Below are 16,094 nucleotides of genomic sequence, written 5' to 3' on the forward strand. Positions count from 1 at the left end.
CTTCAACAATGCTCCCTCAGTAATAAAGGAAGTGGAAAAAAAATTAGGAAGGACACAGAAGACATGAAAAACACTATAAACTAACTTGACCTACTGTTTATTGAGAACTCTATCCAACAAACAGCAAAATACATATTCTTTCCAAGTACACATGAAACAGTCACCAAGATAGAACATACACTGTTCATAAAACAAACCTCAAGTTTAAAATATTGAAATTATACAAAGTATGTTCTCACCATAATGGAATTAAATTAGAAATCAAAATAGAAAAGTATTTGGAAAAATCCCAAAATTTGAAAATTAAAAACATACTTCTAAATTACTCAAAGAAAAAGCCAAATAAGATATTTAAAAAATAGGGGCACTTAGGTGGCTCAGTCGGTTCGGTGTCCAACTGTTGATTTCAGCTCAGGTCATGATCTCACGGTTCATGGGTTCAAGCTCCATGGGGGACTCCTTACTGATGTACTAACAGCATGGAGCCTGTTTGGGATTCTCTCTTTCTTGGTTTCTCTCTGCCCCTCCCCCACTCCCACACTTGCATTCTTGCACTCACTCACTCTGAAAAATTAACTTTGAAAAAAAGAAATTTAAACAACAATCTCAATTGAAAATAAAAACGACGTATCAAAATTTATGGGCTACAGATAAATCAGAATATATAGGGAGATTTGTAACATTAAACATGTATAATGAAAATAGCCATGCAAACATGGTAAACATTCCTAAAACCCACCAGACTTTCTCTAAGAAGTGTGGCAAATGCCAACAAAATAACACAATACAAGAAAGGCAAGGATTGTCACGTGTCCAGGGGAAGCAGTGCTAGGACAGGAGGCAAAGTGACTGTGGCAAGCAGAGTAAGCCAATTTTCCACAAAAAGGTTAACACTACAAAGAAGATTATACTGAGGCTAGAATGCATTGAGCCCAGCTATGGGTCTAAAAGAAAGCTGGCTATTAGGAACTGCAGGCATTTTGAACTAGGAAGAGATAACAAGAGAAAAGGCTAAATGATCATTATTATAAAGACAATACAATCTTGAGGTTATGTTCACTTAAAAAAAAATTATATTAAGGGAAAAATGGTCTCAAATTAGTGATCTAATAAGTATTACCTGAAAAAATAGGAAAAGGAAAGAGAAGGAAGCAAAAAGAAGGAAGAACATAATAAAAATATGAGCAGAAATCTATCAAATAAAAAACAAAAATAAGAAAATCAAAGAAACCAAAAGCTATTTCTCTGCAAAGAAAATGACAATAAACCTCTAGTCAGCCTGATCACAAAAGACACAATTACCAATATCAAAAATGAAATAAGGAACATCACCAGATCTACTAACATTAAAAGAAAAATAAGGAAATATTATGAACTATGACAATAAATTCAACTTATATGAAATAGGCAAATTCCTTTAAAAAAAATAAACCCTATGACCTACTGTAGTAGACAGTGAGAATTCTAGTATTTATCTGCCTAAGGCGCTCCAAGTAGAAAAATCATAATGAGTAAAGATGTGGAAACACTGAAAAAAAACAGGCGTTTATTACCGGAGTAAAAAAATGCAGAGTAGAGAGTAACAAAAGAAGCTAAAAAAGTAGAGATCAGCAAATAGAGGATAAATTAGAAACAGAGATTAGCTAAGAGGCTACTGCATAGTTTGGTGACAGATGATGAGGGTCTGAACTACCAGGGGGGGAATAAGAACTGAAAGGAGATTAAAATCTGAGAAATATTTAGCAGATAGTTGCTAAATATTGGTGACTAATCGTGGGAAGAATGAAGGAGGTGGAGCATAGAAAGGCTCACCTGTTTCTGGTGTGGTGACCAGGTGCTACCAATTGATACTGGGACTAGGATAGCCAGGGCGGTGATGGCAGAGGAAGATGATAAGCTAAATTTATGGATTTTAGGTGTGGGGCACCTGTGGGAAACCAAGGTGGGGAATGTTTAGCAAGCAGCGGGATGTATAAATTTGAAGCAAAAGGGAAAAGTCAGCATTGAAATAACTTACTTGATGGGTAGATCTCTCACCTAAGGAGACCATAAGAAAAGAAGAGAAATGGCTCAAGGGTAGAATCCTGGATTAGAAAATCATCTGAAATTCACAGGGCGCCTGGGTGGCTCAGTTGGTTGAGCAACCGACTTGGGCTCAGGTCATGATCTCACCGTTCATCAGTCTGATCCCCACATCCGGCTCTGTGCTGACAGCTCAGAGCCTGGAGCCTGCTTCAGATTCTGCGTCTCCCTCTCTCTCTGCCCCTCCCCAGCTTGTGCTCTCTCCCTCTCAAAAATACATAAACATTAAAAAAAAAAAAAAAAGAAAGAAAAGAAAAGAAAAAAGAAAGAAAAAATCATCTTAACTTCTGGAAAAGCTTTGTGATTTTTTGGAATAACAGTTCAGAACCAAGTGCAATTATGCACAAAATGTATAATATCAAAAACTTAGAACAAACCTGAATATCAAAGAAAAAATAGAAAGGCTGAGCTAATATGGAACATATTTAAAATGATGTTTACGAACAGTATATAACAATGCCGAAATTGCTTACGATAAAACGTTAAATGTTTTCCCACCTTTCACAAATAATATACATATGTATATTATTTAAACACTGAAAATAGGCATAGCAAAGTCTGGAAAGAAATGCAACACGTGTTAGCATTAAATGTTTGGGGTCGAGCCTACGAGCACGGCTATTACGGGGTAATCCGTATCTTGTAAACTTGCTAGATAACACTCATGCAAGAAAACCTGTCCCAAAGAAGAAACGCAGCGTTTGCTCCCATCTCTGGCGACGACCATCACACCCGGAGACCCCGACGCTGAGGGCCCCCCCACCAAAGCAACGCTGGAGTAGAAGCCTACCTGAGTCGTGAAGGCAACTCCACGCGCTGTGCTGGAGGCCTGCGCCGCTCCGTAGGACCTGGGATTCCAGAGTCTGCACGGGCTTCCGTCTCTGCCACTCAGGGGTGACCTCGTGCCTCCACCGTCAGGCTGTGCTGAGGGCCTTCCCCTGGTCGCTCTCAGGAGCCATCGCCCGGCCTTGCTGGAGGCGCCCGGGCCTTCCTGGCAGCTTCCCAGAAAACAGTTTCCAGCGCTGGCCCGGCACCCTCGGTGGATACTGGTCGTGGGGGAGCGTGAGACGCTGGCCTCGCCAAGCCCCCGCGGCAGCTGCAGCACAGTCTGTGGGCCAGCCGGAACCCGGCGTTGAACAGAGGCTCTCCGGCCCCTTCCACTTCTTCCACCCCTGCGGCGGCCTCACTAGGCGGGTGTGCGTAGCGCTCCAGCCCCTGGGACCATGACACTGGGACCTGGGCCCAGGGATCTGCTGGGCAGCCAGGGCAGTGCGGCCTCAACAGGCAGCAGTCAGTGAGGCTGATGGAGGTGACCTGCGCCGAGCTCCCGCAGAGAGGGCGGCAGGCGCTCAGGGCCTCTTGAGGCCTCTCCAGGCCTTCATAGGCCGACCAGGGCCCGTGCGGCCCCAGTGTAATGCCCCGCGGGCTGAGGTGAGGAACTGCTGGTGAAGCCCCGCAGGCAGAGCGGGAAAGCCCCATCCTAACCCGGTCGGTGAGGGGGAAGCCCCTGCTTTTCCTTCCCGATTCAACATCCTGAAGGGAAGCCAGGCTGACCACCACCTGAAAGCTTGAAGAGAGCCCCAAGCGGGCCCCGCCCCAGACTTCGGCCCCGCCCCTGACGTGGCCCCGCCCTGGCGTGGCCCCGCCCCGGGATGCAGCCCCGCCCCCAGAGGCTTCCTCCAATCTCCGTTGTCAATTCCCTCACGGTTATTGACCGTTACCTGGGTGTGACACACAGGCCAGCAGTGAGGGAGAGAGAGAAGGCCCCCCAGGGAAGCTCAGAGAAGAGGGAAGGTCGCCCAGAGTTGCAACATAGTGCAACAAGAGTTGTGATGATGAAAGTGAAGACACCCATCCTTCTTTGGGAGGGTCAAGGAAGGCCTCCCGGAAGGACCCCTCCTTCACACAGCAGTAAGGAAGGAGGAAAGGAGGGTGGGATGCAACCCTTCAGAAGATCTGATGACGAAAGGCTCCCATGGGAAGGCTTGCGGTACCTTTCAGGAGCAGGCCACACAGCAAAATGTGTTGAGGAGGTGTTGAGGAGGAGGCTTGAGGAAAATGAAGGAGGTCTGATAGAGTTTTGAGCAGTTTGAGGGGAAGGAGACTCAAGAACCAATGCTGTAAACTCGACAAGGGCAGGGAGTTTTGTTTTTCTCACTGATGTGTCCCAAATGCTTGTAACAATGACTGTGATACTTTACCCAGACCCCTCTGGTTTCAATTTGGATATGGACAACGCACAGGTGATGGAGTTTTTGGAAGCAACCTACTTGCCCTTAGCCTGTGTCCCAGGACAAAGCTGCTGAAACAGCATCTCGTCCTTTGTTCCCAAGTGATGTTTTGTTACTTTATTCCAGGTGGGGCAAAAACTATGGGTCTTGTTCATTAGGGTGTCACCTAAGTCCCTGGGATGGGAGGGTGACTGCTTGGATTGGTATGTCCCCAAGTCCTACCTCCTTTCTTTGATGCATGAATGTTTTGGATATCCTAAGGGCCCTCTCATCCTTTGGGGCTACATTCTTTTTCTGGCTTTTCCTTGGGGCCTGAAGCTTACGGACACAGGGCTTCTGCTGACCCAGGCTGCTCCAGAGCTGGGGATGCTTTGACCTTGACTATCTCCCTCAACTGTTTAATCCTCGAAAGAATTCCAATTCATTCCTAAATTTATCTCCATTATCATATTCCTAAAGTGGAAACTCAACTTAAAGAAGGTACCCTCCTTCTTTGGTAAGTTCTTCCTCTCTAGAACTTTCCTCCAAGGGTGGGGGAAAAGGTCTGGGGATTGGTTATCTGCATTTGGGTTGCAGGAGGAGGGCATTAGAGACTAAATAAGAGAAAGTGGTGAGGGACAACGGTCAAAGGACAAGAGAGTAGCCAACAGGGACTTGCTGTGCAGAGTAAGGACCTCAGGAGAACTAGCTACATTTCTGCTGCAGAGTCTCTGAAGGTTTGGGGATTTGTAAGTTCCTACAGACTATGCAATTTCTCTAGTTCACCTTCACATATCCAGAAGAGTCAGAGGGCTATGGAACAGCAAGTGACACTAAGGGAATCACAGAACAATGGAGTTGGTAATGTGTCCTCTGTTGCTTTAGAAATGATCCCCTCCTTAAGAAAGGGGTGCCTGGGTGGCTCAGCCGGTTAAGCATCTGACTTCGGCTCTGGTCATGATCTCACAGCTCGTGGGTTCGAGCCCCGCGTTGGGCTCTGTGCTGACAGCTTAGAGCCTGGAGCCTGCTTTGGATTCTGTGTCTCCCTCTCTCTCTGGCCCTCCCCTGCTCATGCTCTGTCTCTCTCTCTGTCTCAAAAATAAATAAATATTTTAAAAAGTTTTTAAAGAAATGATCCCCTCCTCTTTGTCCTCCCAAATCTGGAAATCTGTACTCTTTGTGACTTGTACCTCCAGGAGCTTCTGGACAGTAGAGCTGAGGAAAGCATGTCTACCTGCATCTACATATCTGGTTACAGGATCTACCCAGAGATAGAACCTGATGGACAAAGAGAAAAAAAACTCCTGCTGGAAATCACAGTATGAGAAGGTAGGGAGAAACATGTCCTCAGCAGACACCTGCCACCAGAAGGTGGAAATGAGCAAGTGTTTCGAGCAATCAATGCTTGAGGTTGTTGCAACAGAAGAGGCCAGACAGAAGGGGGTTTTCTGAAGATGAGCTCTCTGGGACAGTGCTCAGTAAGACTGAAATCAAGCCAAAAACCAACACTGTTAGAGTCCAGCAATGGTGGGGTAGAGACAGTTGGTGGAGGGGGCTGACAGGCAAATGAATCAGTGGGATTCATGGAGTGAATGGAATGAGGTACTGGTGAGAAATGGGAAGCTGAGGTCCTTACAAAGAGGGTAGCATCATACGAAGAGGTGGGATCTGGCTGCGTAAGAGGGTCTAGTAGTTCTGTGTGTTCCAGAGGAGAGGAGGAAGGGTAAATGAAGGGAGTAGAAGGCGGTCTGTTACAATTGTAGCTCCAGGGCAAAAAGGGATCTGGTGCCCAGTGATGAGACTGAATAAGGGAGCCTGGGGTCAAATGGAAGCAGAGGGATCTTGGGGGAAAAAATGAGGAAACTGGTTTGTGGGGATGAAGGAAGGATAGTGAAAGATGAGGTGAGACCAAGGCAAGGAGGATTCCCAGGCAGAGGAGATAAAGCCATCATTGGAGTGGTAAAAGAGAGGATTGAGAATTTGGGAGAGCCTCTGGCGGCAGTAATAGGGGGAAAGCAGGGATGAGGGAGTGGGGCCCCCTGTGAAGGGCAGAGCACAGAGAGAAGGAAACAGGCTCTGTGGGAGCAGAGTCAGACACGAGCTAGGGAGGTGCAAGGGTTGACAGGATTCTGCAGGGTCCTGGGAAGGGAGGCTGATAAATAGGCCAGAAACGAATGGGCTCAGAGGCGCCTGGGTGGCTCAGTTGGTTAGGCGTCTCACTTTGGATCAGGTCATGATCTCACAGCTCTGTGATTTCGAGCCCCACATCAGGCTCTGTGCCACCAGCTCCGAGCCTGGAGCCTGCTTTGGATTCTGTGTCTCCCTCTCTCTCTGCCCCTTCCCTGTTCACATGCTGTCTCTCTGTCTCTCAAAAATAAAACGTTAAAAAAAAAGTTTAAAAAAAAACAGTGAATGGGCTCAGCCTGAAGGGCTGGTAATGGGTTTTCTGGAAGGTCTGGTAAAAGAGTGGAGGCCAGAGTTAAAGACAACTCAGGCAGAGGAGCCGAAGGAACAAAGGGGACACTGACAGAGCAGCATCTTTCACAGGCCTGCTAAAAACAGAAGGTCACCCTCCACACGGATGCCTTCCCAACCCTCCCTGCTCAGGTCTTGACCCAGCAGTTACTGACACAGAATAGGAACAAGAGGATCTGGAGAGGGTAAGGGCCCCTAAGGCATACTGCCCCTACCCATTAGAACATCCTATACCCATGATAACATGTACTTCCCTCACTTTGCTTTTATGAAAGACCTACATTACTACCTGTTTTCACTACCCGAAAGAATTCCAAAGAGAATTTTTGCTTTTACCATCAAAAGGTGAAGAGTGAAAATAGCATTCAGCGTTTGTGTTGCAGTTATAGAGGCAGGCCACACCCCAAGCAGTAGCAGTGGCAGTGAGAGCGACCCCACCAAGTTCCTTCCCCAGGAACTACACTCAGCATCTCAGCCTCCAGCCACCAGAGCTCTGAACTATGTCTGTGAGCATCTGTGCTCTATCTCAATTTATTCTGTGCCTCCCTTAGCAAGATGTGCCCTAAGGTATCAGAAAAGCCTAAGAAGTTTTTTTGGGGGGGGTGGGGGGAAGGTGGGAACATTCAAAATAATTTCTAGAAATGGTAATGTTTGCTTTATGCTATTTTTTTCTTCTTTGGCTTATGAAAGTTTTCATAGGAACACACTAGTTTTGGATAGTGGAGAAAGCTGTACACCTTTTATAAACCTCATCCCAAGACTTGCTTTCTCATTCTATTCCCTGTGGGTTCCTCCTTCAGGAACAACCGCAGGCAGCACTGGGGCCCCAAAATTGCACAGCCCATCTTAAGAAGCGGGGAAACAGAAAAGAAGGGAAGAGATTAATCACTTCCAGAAAAAGTCCCATGCCACCACAGCTTCCTTCTGGCAAGTTCTACAGGCTGGTAAAACAAGAGACTGAGTTACATGTTGAGAAAGTGAAAATTAGTTTGGCCTGAGACAATGAAAATCCACCATGTCATTCATCAAGCTGGGAAAACAGACACAGAACACAGATAAAGCCAGATGCAAAATTAGCAGAAAATTCTATTTCTCCCAAGGAAACACTGCAGCTGTAAAGTGTCCTAATGACACTCAGTAGCATGACTATTACTTTGTTACTAAGAAATCTTGCTTTCTAAAATCATAGTTTATCAGAAACTTCATTTTTGAAATAATTTCAGTAAGAACAAAACATCCTGCTGTTGCCTACAGGATCTAATTCACTTTGACACAGAGCAACTGCCTTGATATCCAACCCAGGTACAGATTCAAGATAGGGGTTCAGGGGTATAACATTCTACATCTATCTTAATTTGTAGTTTCTAAGAAAAGGAGACCTTGTGTCCCATTTCACCATCCAGACCTGATGTTATCCCTTTTACATACAGCCCTCCTTTGCTTTAACTTATCAAAATACTGTTTCATATCAATTTCAGGGGCGCCTGGGTGGCGGTTAAGCGTCTGACTTCAGCTCAGGTCATGATCTCACAATTTGTGAGTTTGGGCCCCGCATCAGGCTCTGTTCTGACAGCTCAGAGCCTGGAAACTGCTTTGGATTCTGTGTCTTCTCTCTCTGCCCCTTTCCACTCGTTTTCTCTCTCTCTCTCTCTCTCTCTCTCTCTCTCTCTCTCTCAAAAATAAATAAATGTTTAAAAAAAATAAATTTCACCTAAATGCCATCCCTCCTTAAAACTGCATCATAATTTTTCCCTTTCTTGGTGGCACATGCCATGGTTCCTCTGGTATGTGACCTCCCTCGTTGCAACAAGACAATAAGCCTGACTTTGTCAACTATAAGTTTGTCCCTGGTGTCCTGATTAGGACACTTGGAGGTTCTCTTGATACTCGGTCAATACCCTCCCTACTAAGCTTTGGCCTCCTTAACTCAGTACTAATGTGCATATCTGAGACTCCTTGAATCTCAAGACATTGAAGGTCTCTTTGTCTCTGATTGTGTGATTTTACACTGAATTTAGATTCCGATATCAAAGGACCAAAGATACAACCAGTTTAATATTTGTCTGCTAGAATTTTTGGTTTCTGGTCAGACCTGAGTGTCCCCTGGTGAAGTTTGACTTTTAACACCATCTTCTGCCTTATGTTTGTCCACCAGCTTCTGTTTGTCTATGAGAACTTTCTCCAGTCTTCTCTGGGTATGAGAAATTGGCTTTGAAAGATCTCTCTGCACACAGAGCCAGGTGGCTGCTGATTTCCCAGGTCAGCAAGTAGAAGCAGCCTAACCTTAGGGCTGAGGACTTAAAACACAAGTGATATTTTACCTCTGAACAACAGTCAAAAAATCTCTCATGGGCTTGTCTGCTAATAAGTCTGTGCTAGCACCTGGCATAACTTCACCGAGGATAAATTAGAATTATAGTGGCCACTAGGGGAACTTTGACATGAACAGGAATGTTCATTTGAGAAATGCCTAAGGCAAAAAGGGAACAGAAACTCTCAGGAGATTGTATAACTGGTCTAAAAGAGAGAGATCACTGTGATTAATGTAGATTTCCCCTCTGTTTCCATTCTGTAGGGATTAATAAACACTGGCTTTTAATTGTATGGCTTGATAAAATTGTCAAGGGCTTGAGTTACTGTTTAAACCTATAATGACTTTCTCTTTTGGGTCTATGTATATATGAAACAGGTTTTCCTGCATCTAAACTTTCTCCCTTCTCCTTACAGAGAAAAGATAACCTTTTTTTTTTTTTAATATTTATTTATTTATTGAGAGAGAGACAGAGCGTGAGTGGGGGAGTAGCAGAGAGAGAGGGAGACACAGAATCCAAAGCAGGCTCCAGGCTCTGCGCAATCAGCACAGAGCCCGACACAGGGCTCAGACCCACAAACCATGAGATCATGACCTCAGCCGAAGTCACTTAACAGACTGAGCCACCCAGGCACCCTGAAAAGATAACCTTTTACATTGATAATTTCATATTTGTCTAAAGCTACCTCTTACTTTTTTTTTAAGTTTATTTATTTATCAGAGAGAGAGAGAGAGAGAGAGAGAGACAGAGAGAGGAAGCAGGGGAGGGGCAGAGAGAGAGGAGACAGAAAAAATCCCAAGCAGGCTCCACACTGCCATCAGGGAGCCCAATGCAGGGCTCTAACTCACTAACCACAAGATCATGACCCGAGCAGAAGTCAAACATTTAACCAACTGAGCCACCCAGGCACCCCACTCACTTTGTTGTTGGTCTGTCCCTCTGTTTTTCCCTCACTTGGGAATTTTTAAAGATCAATTGCTCAGAAAAAAAAAAAAAATCATGGTCATTATTTGCATACTATATAGTCAAAAATGTCAAAGAATAAAGAAAATAAAAATGTCAGTAAACTATTTTGCATTATAAAATGTAGACAAATGTATTTAAATAGTAGCCTTCATTACTATAGCTATGAGAGAACTTAGCTTCAATGTAAGAGCTTTTAAATTTCTTTTTAAGTTTATTTATTTTTGACAGAGACAGAGTGCGAGCATGAGCTGGGGAGGGGCAGAGAGAGAGGGAGACACAGAATCCGAAACAGGCTCCAGGATCCGAGCTGTCAGCACAGAGCCTGACGCGGGGCTCGAACTCACAAACTGTGAGATCATGACCTGGACCAAAGTCAGATGCTCAACCGACTGAGCCACCCAGGTGCCCCTAATATAAGAGCTTTTAATTATGACTTTAAGATTACTTAAATTTTGTTTCATGAATACAAAGTTTATAAAGTGTATTTTTTAAAGTATCCTGTAATTGTCTCATAAATAAATTTTGGATAAATTAGAATGAGTTAATCATATTGATTAGAGACAATCTATGCCTATACCCCTTGTGGGGTTTTTTTTTTTTTTAATGTTTATTTATTGTGAGAGAGAGATAGCATATGAGCAGGGAAGGGACAGAGAGAGAGGGAGAGTGAGAATCCCAATCAGGCTCCATGCTCAGCATGGATCCCAACTTGCAGCTTGATCTCACAACTCTGAGATCATGAACTCAGCCACAATCAAGAGTGGCATGCTTAACTGACTGAGCCACCCAGGCGCCCTTGCCTTGGTTTTATTATATAAAGTTATTGCCCTGGTTTTATTATATAAGATTAATGCTAAGACAGTATTCTAGTTCATATAAAACTAAGATTAAAACTTCAAGATTTAAACCTTCTAAATTTTGTATGTTGGTTTTATGGGACAAGAAAAGAATCACGGTTGAAGCAAACTTTTCAAGATTACAAGATATAAAATTGTGTTTACGTAAAATCATAGGACAGATGTCTTTTAAAGGGTTCTGATCTCGTAAAATTCTTACAATACTATGAATCATAAGGATTTAATGTTTTAACTAAAATTATAATTTCCATATACTTAATTAAAATGTTAAGACTTGGGGCGCCTGGGTGGCGCAGTCGGTTGAGCGTCCGACTTCAGCCAGGTCACGATCTCACGGTCCGGGAGTTCGAGCCCTGCGTCAGGCTCTGGGCTGATGGCTCAGAGCCTGGAGCCTGTTTCCGATTCTGTGTCTCCCTCTCTCTCTGCCCCTCCCCCATTCATGCTCTGTCTCTCTCTGTCCCAAAAATAAATAAACGTTGAAAAAAAAAATTAAAAAATAAAATAAATAAAATGTTAAGACTTTAGAAAATGTTGAATTACTTGATATATAATATTTGGATACCTGAACAGTTCCTAAGCTTTGAAATATATATGTAATATATATAATAGTTTTAATTTATCCTTATTCACATACATTATATAAGGACTGTAGATTAATAGAATGTATAAATGTTTAAAGATTTTATTTTTTTTTAAATCATCTTTACAACCAACCTGGGGCTCAAACTCACAACCCTGAGACCGAGAATCACACACTCTACTGACTGAGCCAGCCAGGTGCCCCTTAGATAAATTATATTTTAAGATTAAAGTTAACTTTATTATACATACATATTTATGTATGTCTACATATACATACCGAGGTACATTAATAAACTTTAATTCTATAAATGACAAAAAGATCATTTCAAGGATATATTCAATGTTAATTGATTTATTCACAGAAAAGGCTTCTAAATCTTACTGCAAATTGTAACATAGACAATACACAAAAAGAATAAAATTCGTGTTTTCTTTCCATAAAATGACCTCAGTTATTTTGTGCCTAGATAAGAGTTTTCTTTTCAATCACCAAAATATTCTATTAACTCTCTGTCCTAACATTCTTTTGAATAATAACACAAATTTCCTTACTTTTTTAAGTTACTACGTCAGACCTCAAAGAAAGAATGCAGTCAAACCTCCGTGAGAAGGACCTTACTAGGTACTGTTAACAACTAACACAACAGGGAACCCATGCCTCCCAAGTCAAAAGGCATAAGCCACACGAAATCCCTGGGAGGCTGTCCTGAGACCTCACAAAGAGAAATCTGAGGAATCATTCCAGAACAGATAACAGCAGGAAGTTGCACCTCCCACCCAAGACCATTGGGACCGCACTGGTAACCACAGGAAGTGCCACCTTCCCTCAAGATCCACCAGACAAGACCACCAGAGCCACCCGCTGCGGCGCTTTAACCGGCACGTGCTTTTGCTCTTTTCCTTTGTTCTTTCCTCTCTGCAAAGTTAAGGTTTCAGTTGTTAACACTTTTTGTCTGTTAACCAGGATACCTCCAAGGTCTTTATCTTTAATACTCTGTTTGTTTGTTTGTTTTTTTACCTTAGTCACTCCTCGGTACGAGTCCAGTGCCCGGCTACAACATGCAATTAATTACACTGTCTGTTGGGTTTGTACTTACTTTCCTTCGGTGCCATCCGACTTCCTTTGCTAGAAGTATCATGGAATTAATCAAATGATTTCCTAGGTGATAAGACTCAACCAAGAAGGGATCTAGGGATGGACAATATTGTTATCAGGCCAAACAACTAGAATTCTAAAATTCCCTGTCATGTCATACATAGAAAGGAAATATGGGTTCCTAAACAAAACAATGCTCAGAAACCTTTTGTGAAATTAGCTGTTCCTCGCAAATTTTCACAAAAAGAAAGCCAGTGGTGGTGGTAAAATAAGTGACAAGTAGGAGTTTTGAGAAAATAGGACACAAGGAGGGGGAAAAGATGGCAAGAGTTCACTGAGGGGAGATAGGCTCCAAAAAGGTACTCAGGCAAAGAGGCAACAGATGGAAATATTCCTCTGGAGAGTCCAGAGACTATATTCCCTACATTCCCTATAGGTTTCTGAGCCAGTATCAATCCCAGGCTGCACTGGGCCCTGTCACTGCATAAGTCATCCTAGGAAGAGGGATACAGGAAAGAGGGGAGAGAGATTCATCTCCGGTTCACCAGAAAAGCTCGTCCTGTGCTTCATTAGGTTCTTTCAGTCATCCTCTCCAATGTGAGAATCCAAGAGCTTGGGTTACTTGTGGTGAAGAGAGGAGCAAAGTGATATTATAGTAGGCCAAGTGGAATGATCCTTTGGGGCAGACTCTTGGGGGACTAAGACTCTGAAAGCAACAAAATTAACACACAAGATAGAATAGGCCATGACAATAATAGGAAGGCCTTTCTCAGACATTATCTCATGGGATCCTCACAACAACCCTGTGAGGTATGGAGACCAGATGATACCTCAGAGGAGGAGCCTGAACCTTGGGAAGTCAGACAGCTTGTCCAAAATCAGGATCTGGGGTTTCTGCCTCCAAAACCAGTAGTGTTTCCAATATATCTCACGTGGCCCTCCCCATGGCAGAACAGGGAATCCTTGTTGTGAACCTCCCCTCTAAGAGTTCTGTTTTCTAATGGGAATTGCTCTAGGAACTGCCATCCGCAGAGATTGTGGACCTGGGTCCTCATGGACAGGTGAGATTAAGGTTGACGATACAAAACCTTGCCTTTTAATGCTAGACCTTTGTTCCTCTTTCTGACTGTGCACTGATCTTAAGAGACTACAGTGAGTGGCTAGGACCAAATTTTCATGCTCTTCTCTCTAGATTAGCTGCAGACATTCATTATTCATTATTCACAGATAATCTGACTTTCTAAATTAATAGAGCTCTGTTAGTCACTTTAAAGTGAATAGAATATTGTCCACTTTTCCTTCGACAAAAATTTCAAAAAGGGTTTTCTGTATGTCAATCTCAACTATTTTTCAGTCCCTATCCTCTTCAGATAAAGGACACAAATTGCCCAGAACAGAAAGCTCATGTGTATTCCTTCACATCGGACTTGACCCTGATGACAGAGCTTGGGTTCCAGCATCTGATTTCAGGCTTTCAAAGGCGAGGAGCACTGTTCTCCATATCAGCCCCAACACAAAGGGAGGCCCTGGCCCAGAGATACCGGAGTTGGAATCACGACTGATGAATAGAGTTGAGGGACTCTGTCCTCCACAGGTACCCTGAACTCTCTTTATAATCCAGTCTATGGCAGGTGACTCACTGTTATCAGGGTTCTATAGGAGCCCTCTATCATCCCAGATAGAGGGACTGTGAGCTTCAGATATAAACCCCAGTTCCCACTCCTGTCTGTCCCGTGCTGTGATGACATTCTAGCCTTTCCTGAGAGTTTCCATCTCAGGTGGCTCTCTGTATCAACAAAATTGGTGTAGAAAAGTAGGAAGAGGAGAAGATTCCTCTCTGCTGGGGGCTGGCCCTAAGGTTCCTTTGCCATATTGATGTGTCTGTTTTTCCTAAATGTTGGTAAAATTTGCTTCCTCTGTAAATAGTAGAGGAATAGAAAAAGGAATCCCATACTCACAGAAAATATAAAATGGAACTAGTGCCCCAAAGCTCATTGAGAAAGTATCTGAAAGCAGAGTTTATCTGAAGTGCACAGAAGCCTCAAACAACTGAGTGCTGAGAAAATGTACTGTAGACTAGAGTTCTAGGTCCCCACCATGGAGTTATGGAAAAGTGACAGTGTTTTCGATGTGGGAGAGGGTCCTTAAAGAGGAAGGTGAATCCACCCACAATCCCTCTCCACAGCATCCAGCCTAGTAGAACCCTTCACTCCTCCCCGGCCTTCTAGATCCTTCCATCCTTCTCTGGGCCTTAGTATTTTTCCAACTCCATCCTTTTTTCATATCACAGATATACTTATGCCTCCTACAACCCAGATATTATCTGAGTTGTCCCCCTTGGTCACCTCAGCTTTGATCCTACCAATTACCAATTATATAGCCTTTGAAAATGTGAAGTTGTTCCAGGAGTTTTTACTAACTCCCAGGAATTTACATTCTCATGATTTCCTGTTCTCAATTCCAGATTCCTAGCCAGCATTAATCCAGACATAGGATACAACTCCGCCTTTATGTTTACCCAAAAGTGTCCACTTTCACATAAAGCATTAGTGAGCAATGTAGCCTTTACAAAATGATGATGAAGAGGACTGGGGCAGACCTCACCCCTGGCAAACAATTTTAAAATCCCCAACTGCTATAAACACTGACTTACTTCCTTACCTGAAACAGTCTTAGCCCGAGGCACCTAGTCCTTTCGTACCCATGTGATGAGGCTTTGCCAAAACTGGCAGCAAAAACAAGAATGAAGGATAGATCCTCAGTTAACAGTGCTACTGGGATACTGTTGCTTTTAGGTACTTTCAGTGAACAGAGAAAGTAAAAGAATCTAAACCTTGAGTTCGTATTAATATATCAAATTTAACACAGGATTTTTACTTTAATTTCTTACATGTATCTCCTTTATCCCACAATGAAAAGTTTGGATCTTAACATTAACATTCTTATTTGTCCTTTCCTAATATATAAATTATAATATTTCAAAATTATAATACAAATATTACTCCTAATAATAAAACTATTGCGTGAAGTTTGAAATTATTTGCAATTCTTTTTTCATTAGAATATACCTCACCAGGAATGTATACCAGAAGAACATGTTCCAGAATGACTAGAAATAATTCTTTCCTCTGTATGGTTATGTAACCAATTTGATAAAGAGTTAAGGTTATTAATTTCAATTAATTTTCAATTTTAGGGTTAGCATTCTTTTTTCTGCTGATTTTAGTCTTCAGAAAAAAACAAAACGTTTACATAGTTCAAAAGTCAAAAGTAAACTATACTTAGAGAAGTCTCACTTCCAACCCTTTCCTTTGATTCATCAACCAAGACATACAGATGATAACATAGCTTGGATTTCTTCCCTCAGGATCTAGAAGGGATATGAAGAAAGGCAAGAGAAGAAAGTAGAAAGACTATGGTTCAAATCCCCTACTGTTTGAAGGTGGGCATTTCCTAGGCCTTTGAGACGTGATTTCTTCACATGAAAATGGGAAATGCAATACCCATCTCCCAG

At 43.0% G+C, this 16,094-nt stretch overlaps 1 long non-coding RNA gene across 1 annotated transcript; it reads left to right on the plus strand.

The window, feature by feature from the left end:
- The first annotated feature begins 10,387 nt into the window (after nt 1-10,387).
- On the plus strand, nt 10,388-15,608 carry LOC109493907. The gene is made up of 2 exons (XR_006588993.1): nt 10,388-10,447; nt 12,046-15,608. It is a non-coding gene; the product is annotated as an uncharacterized LOC109493907 (long non-coding RNA).
- Nucleotides 15,609-16,094: the final 486 nt, after the last annotated feature.

This window comes from Felis catus, chromosome D4, assembly GCF_018350175.1.
Source record: "Felis catus isolate Fca126 chromosome D4, F.catus_Fca126_mat1.0, whole genome shotgun sequence".
NCBI classification, from domain to species: Eukaryota; Metazoa; Chordata; class Mammalia; order Carnivora; family Felidae; genus Felis; species Felis catus.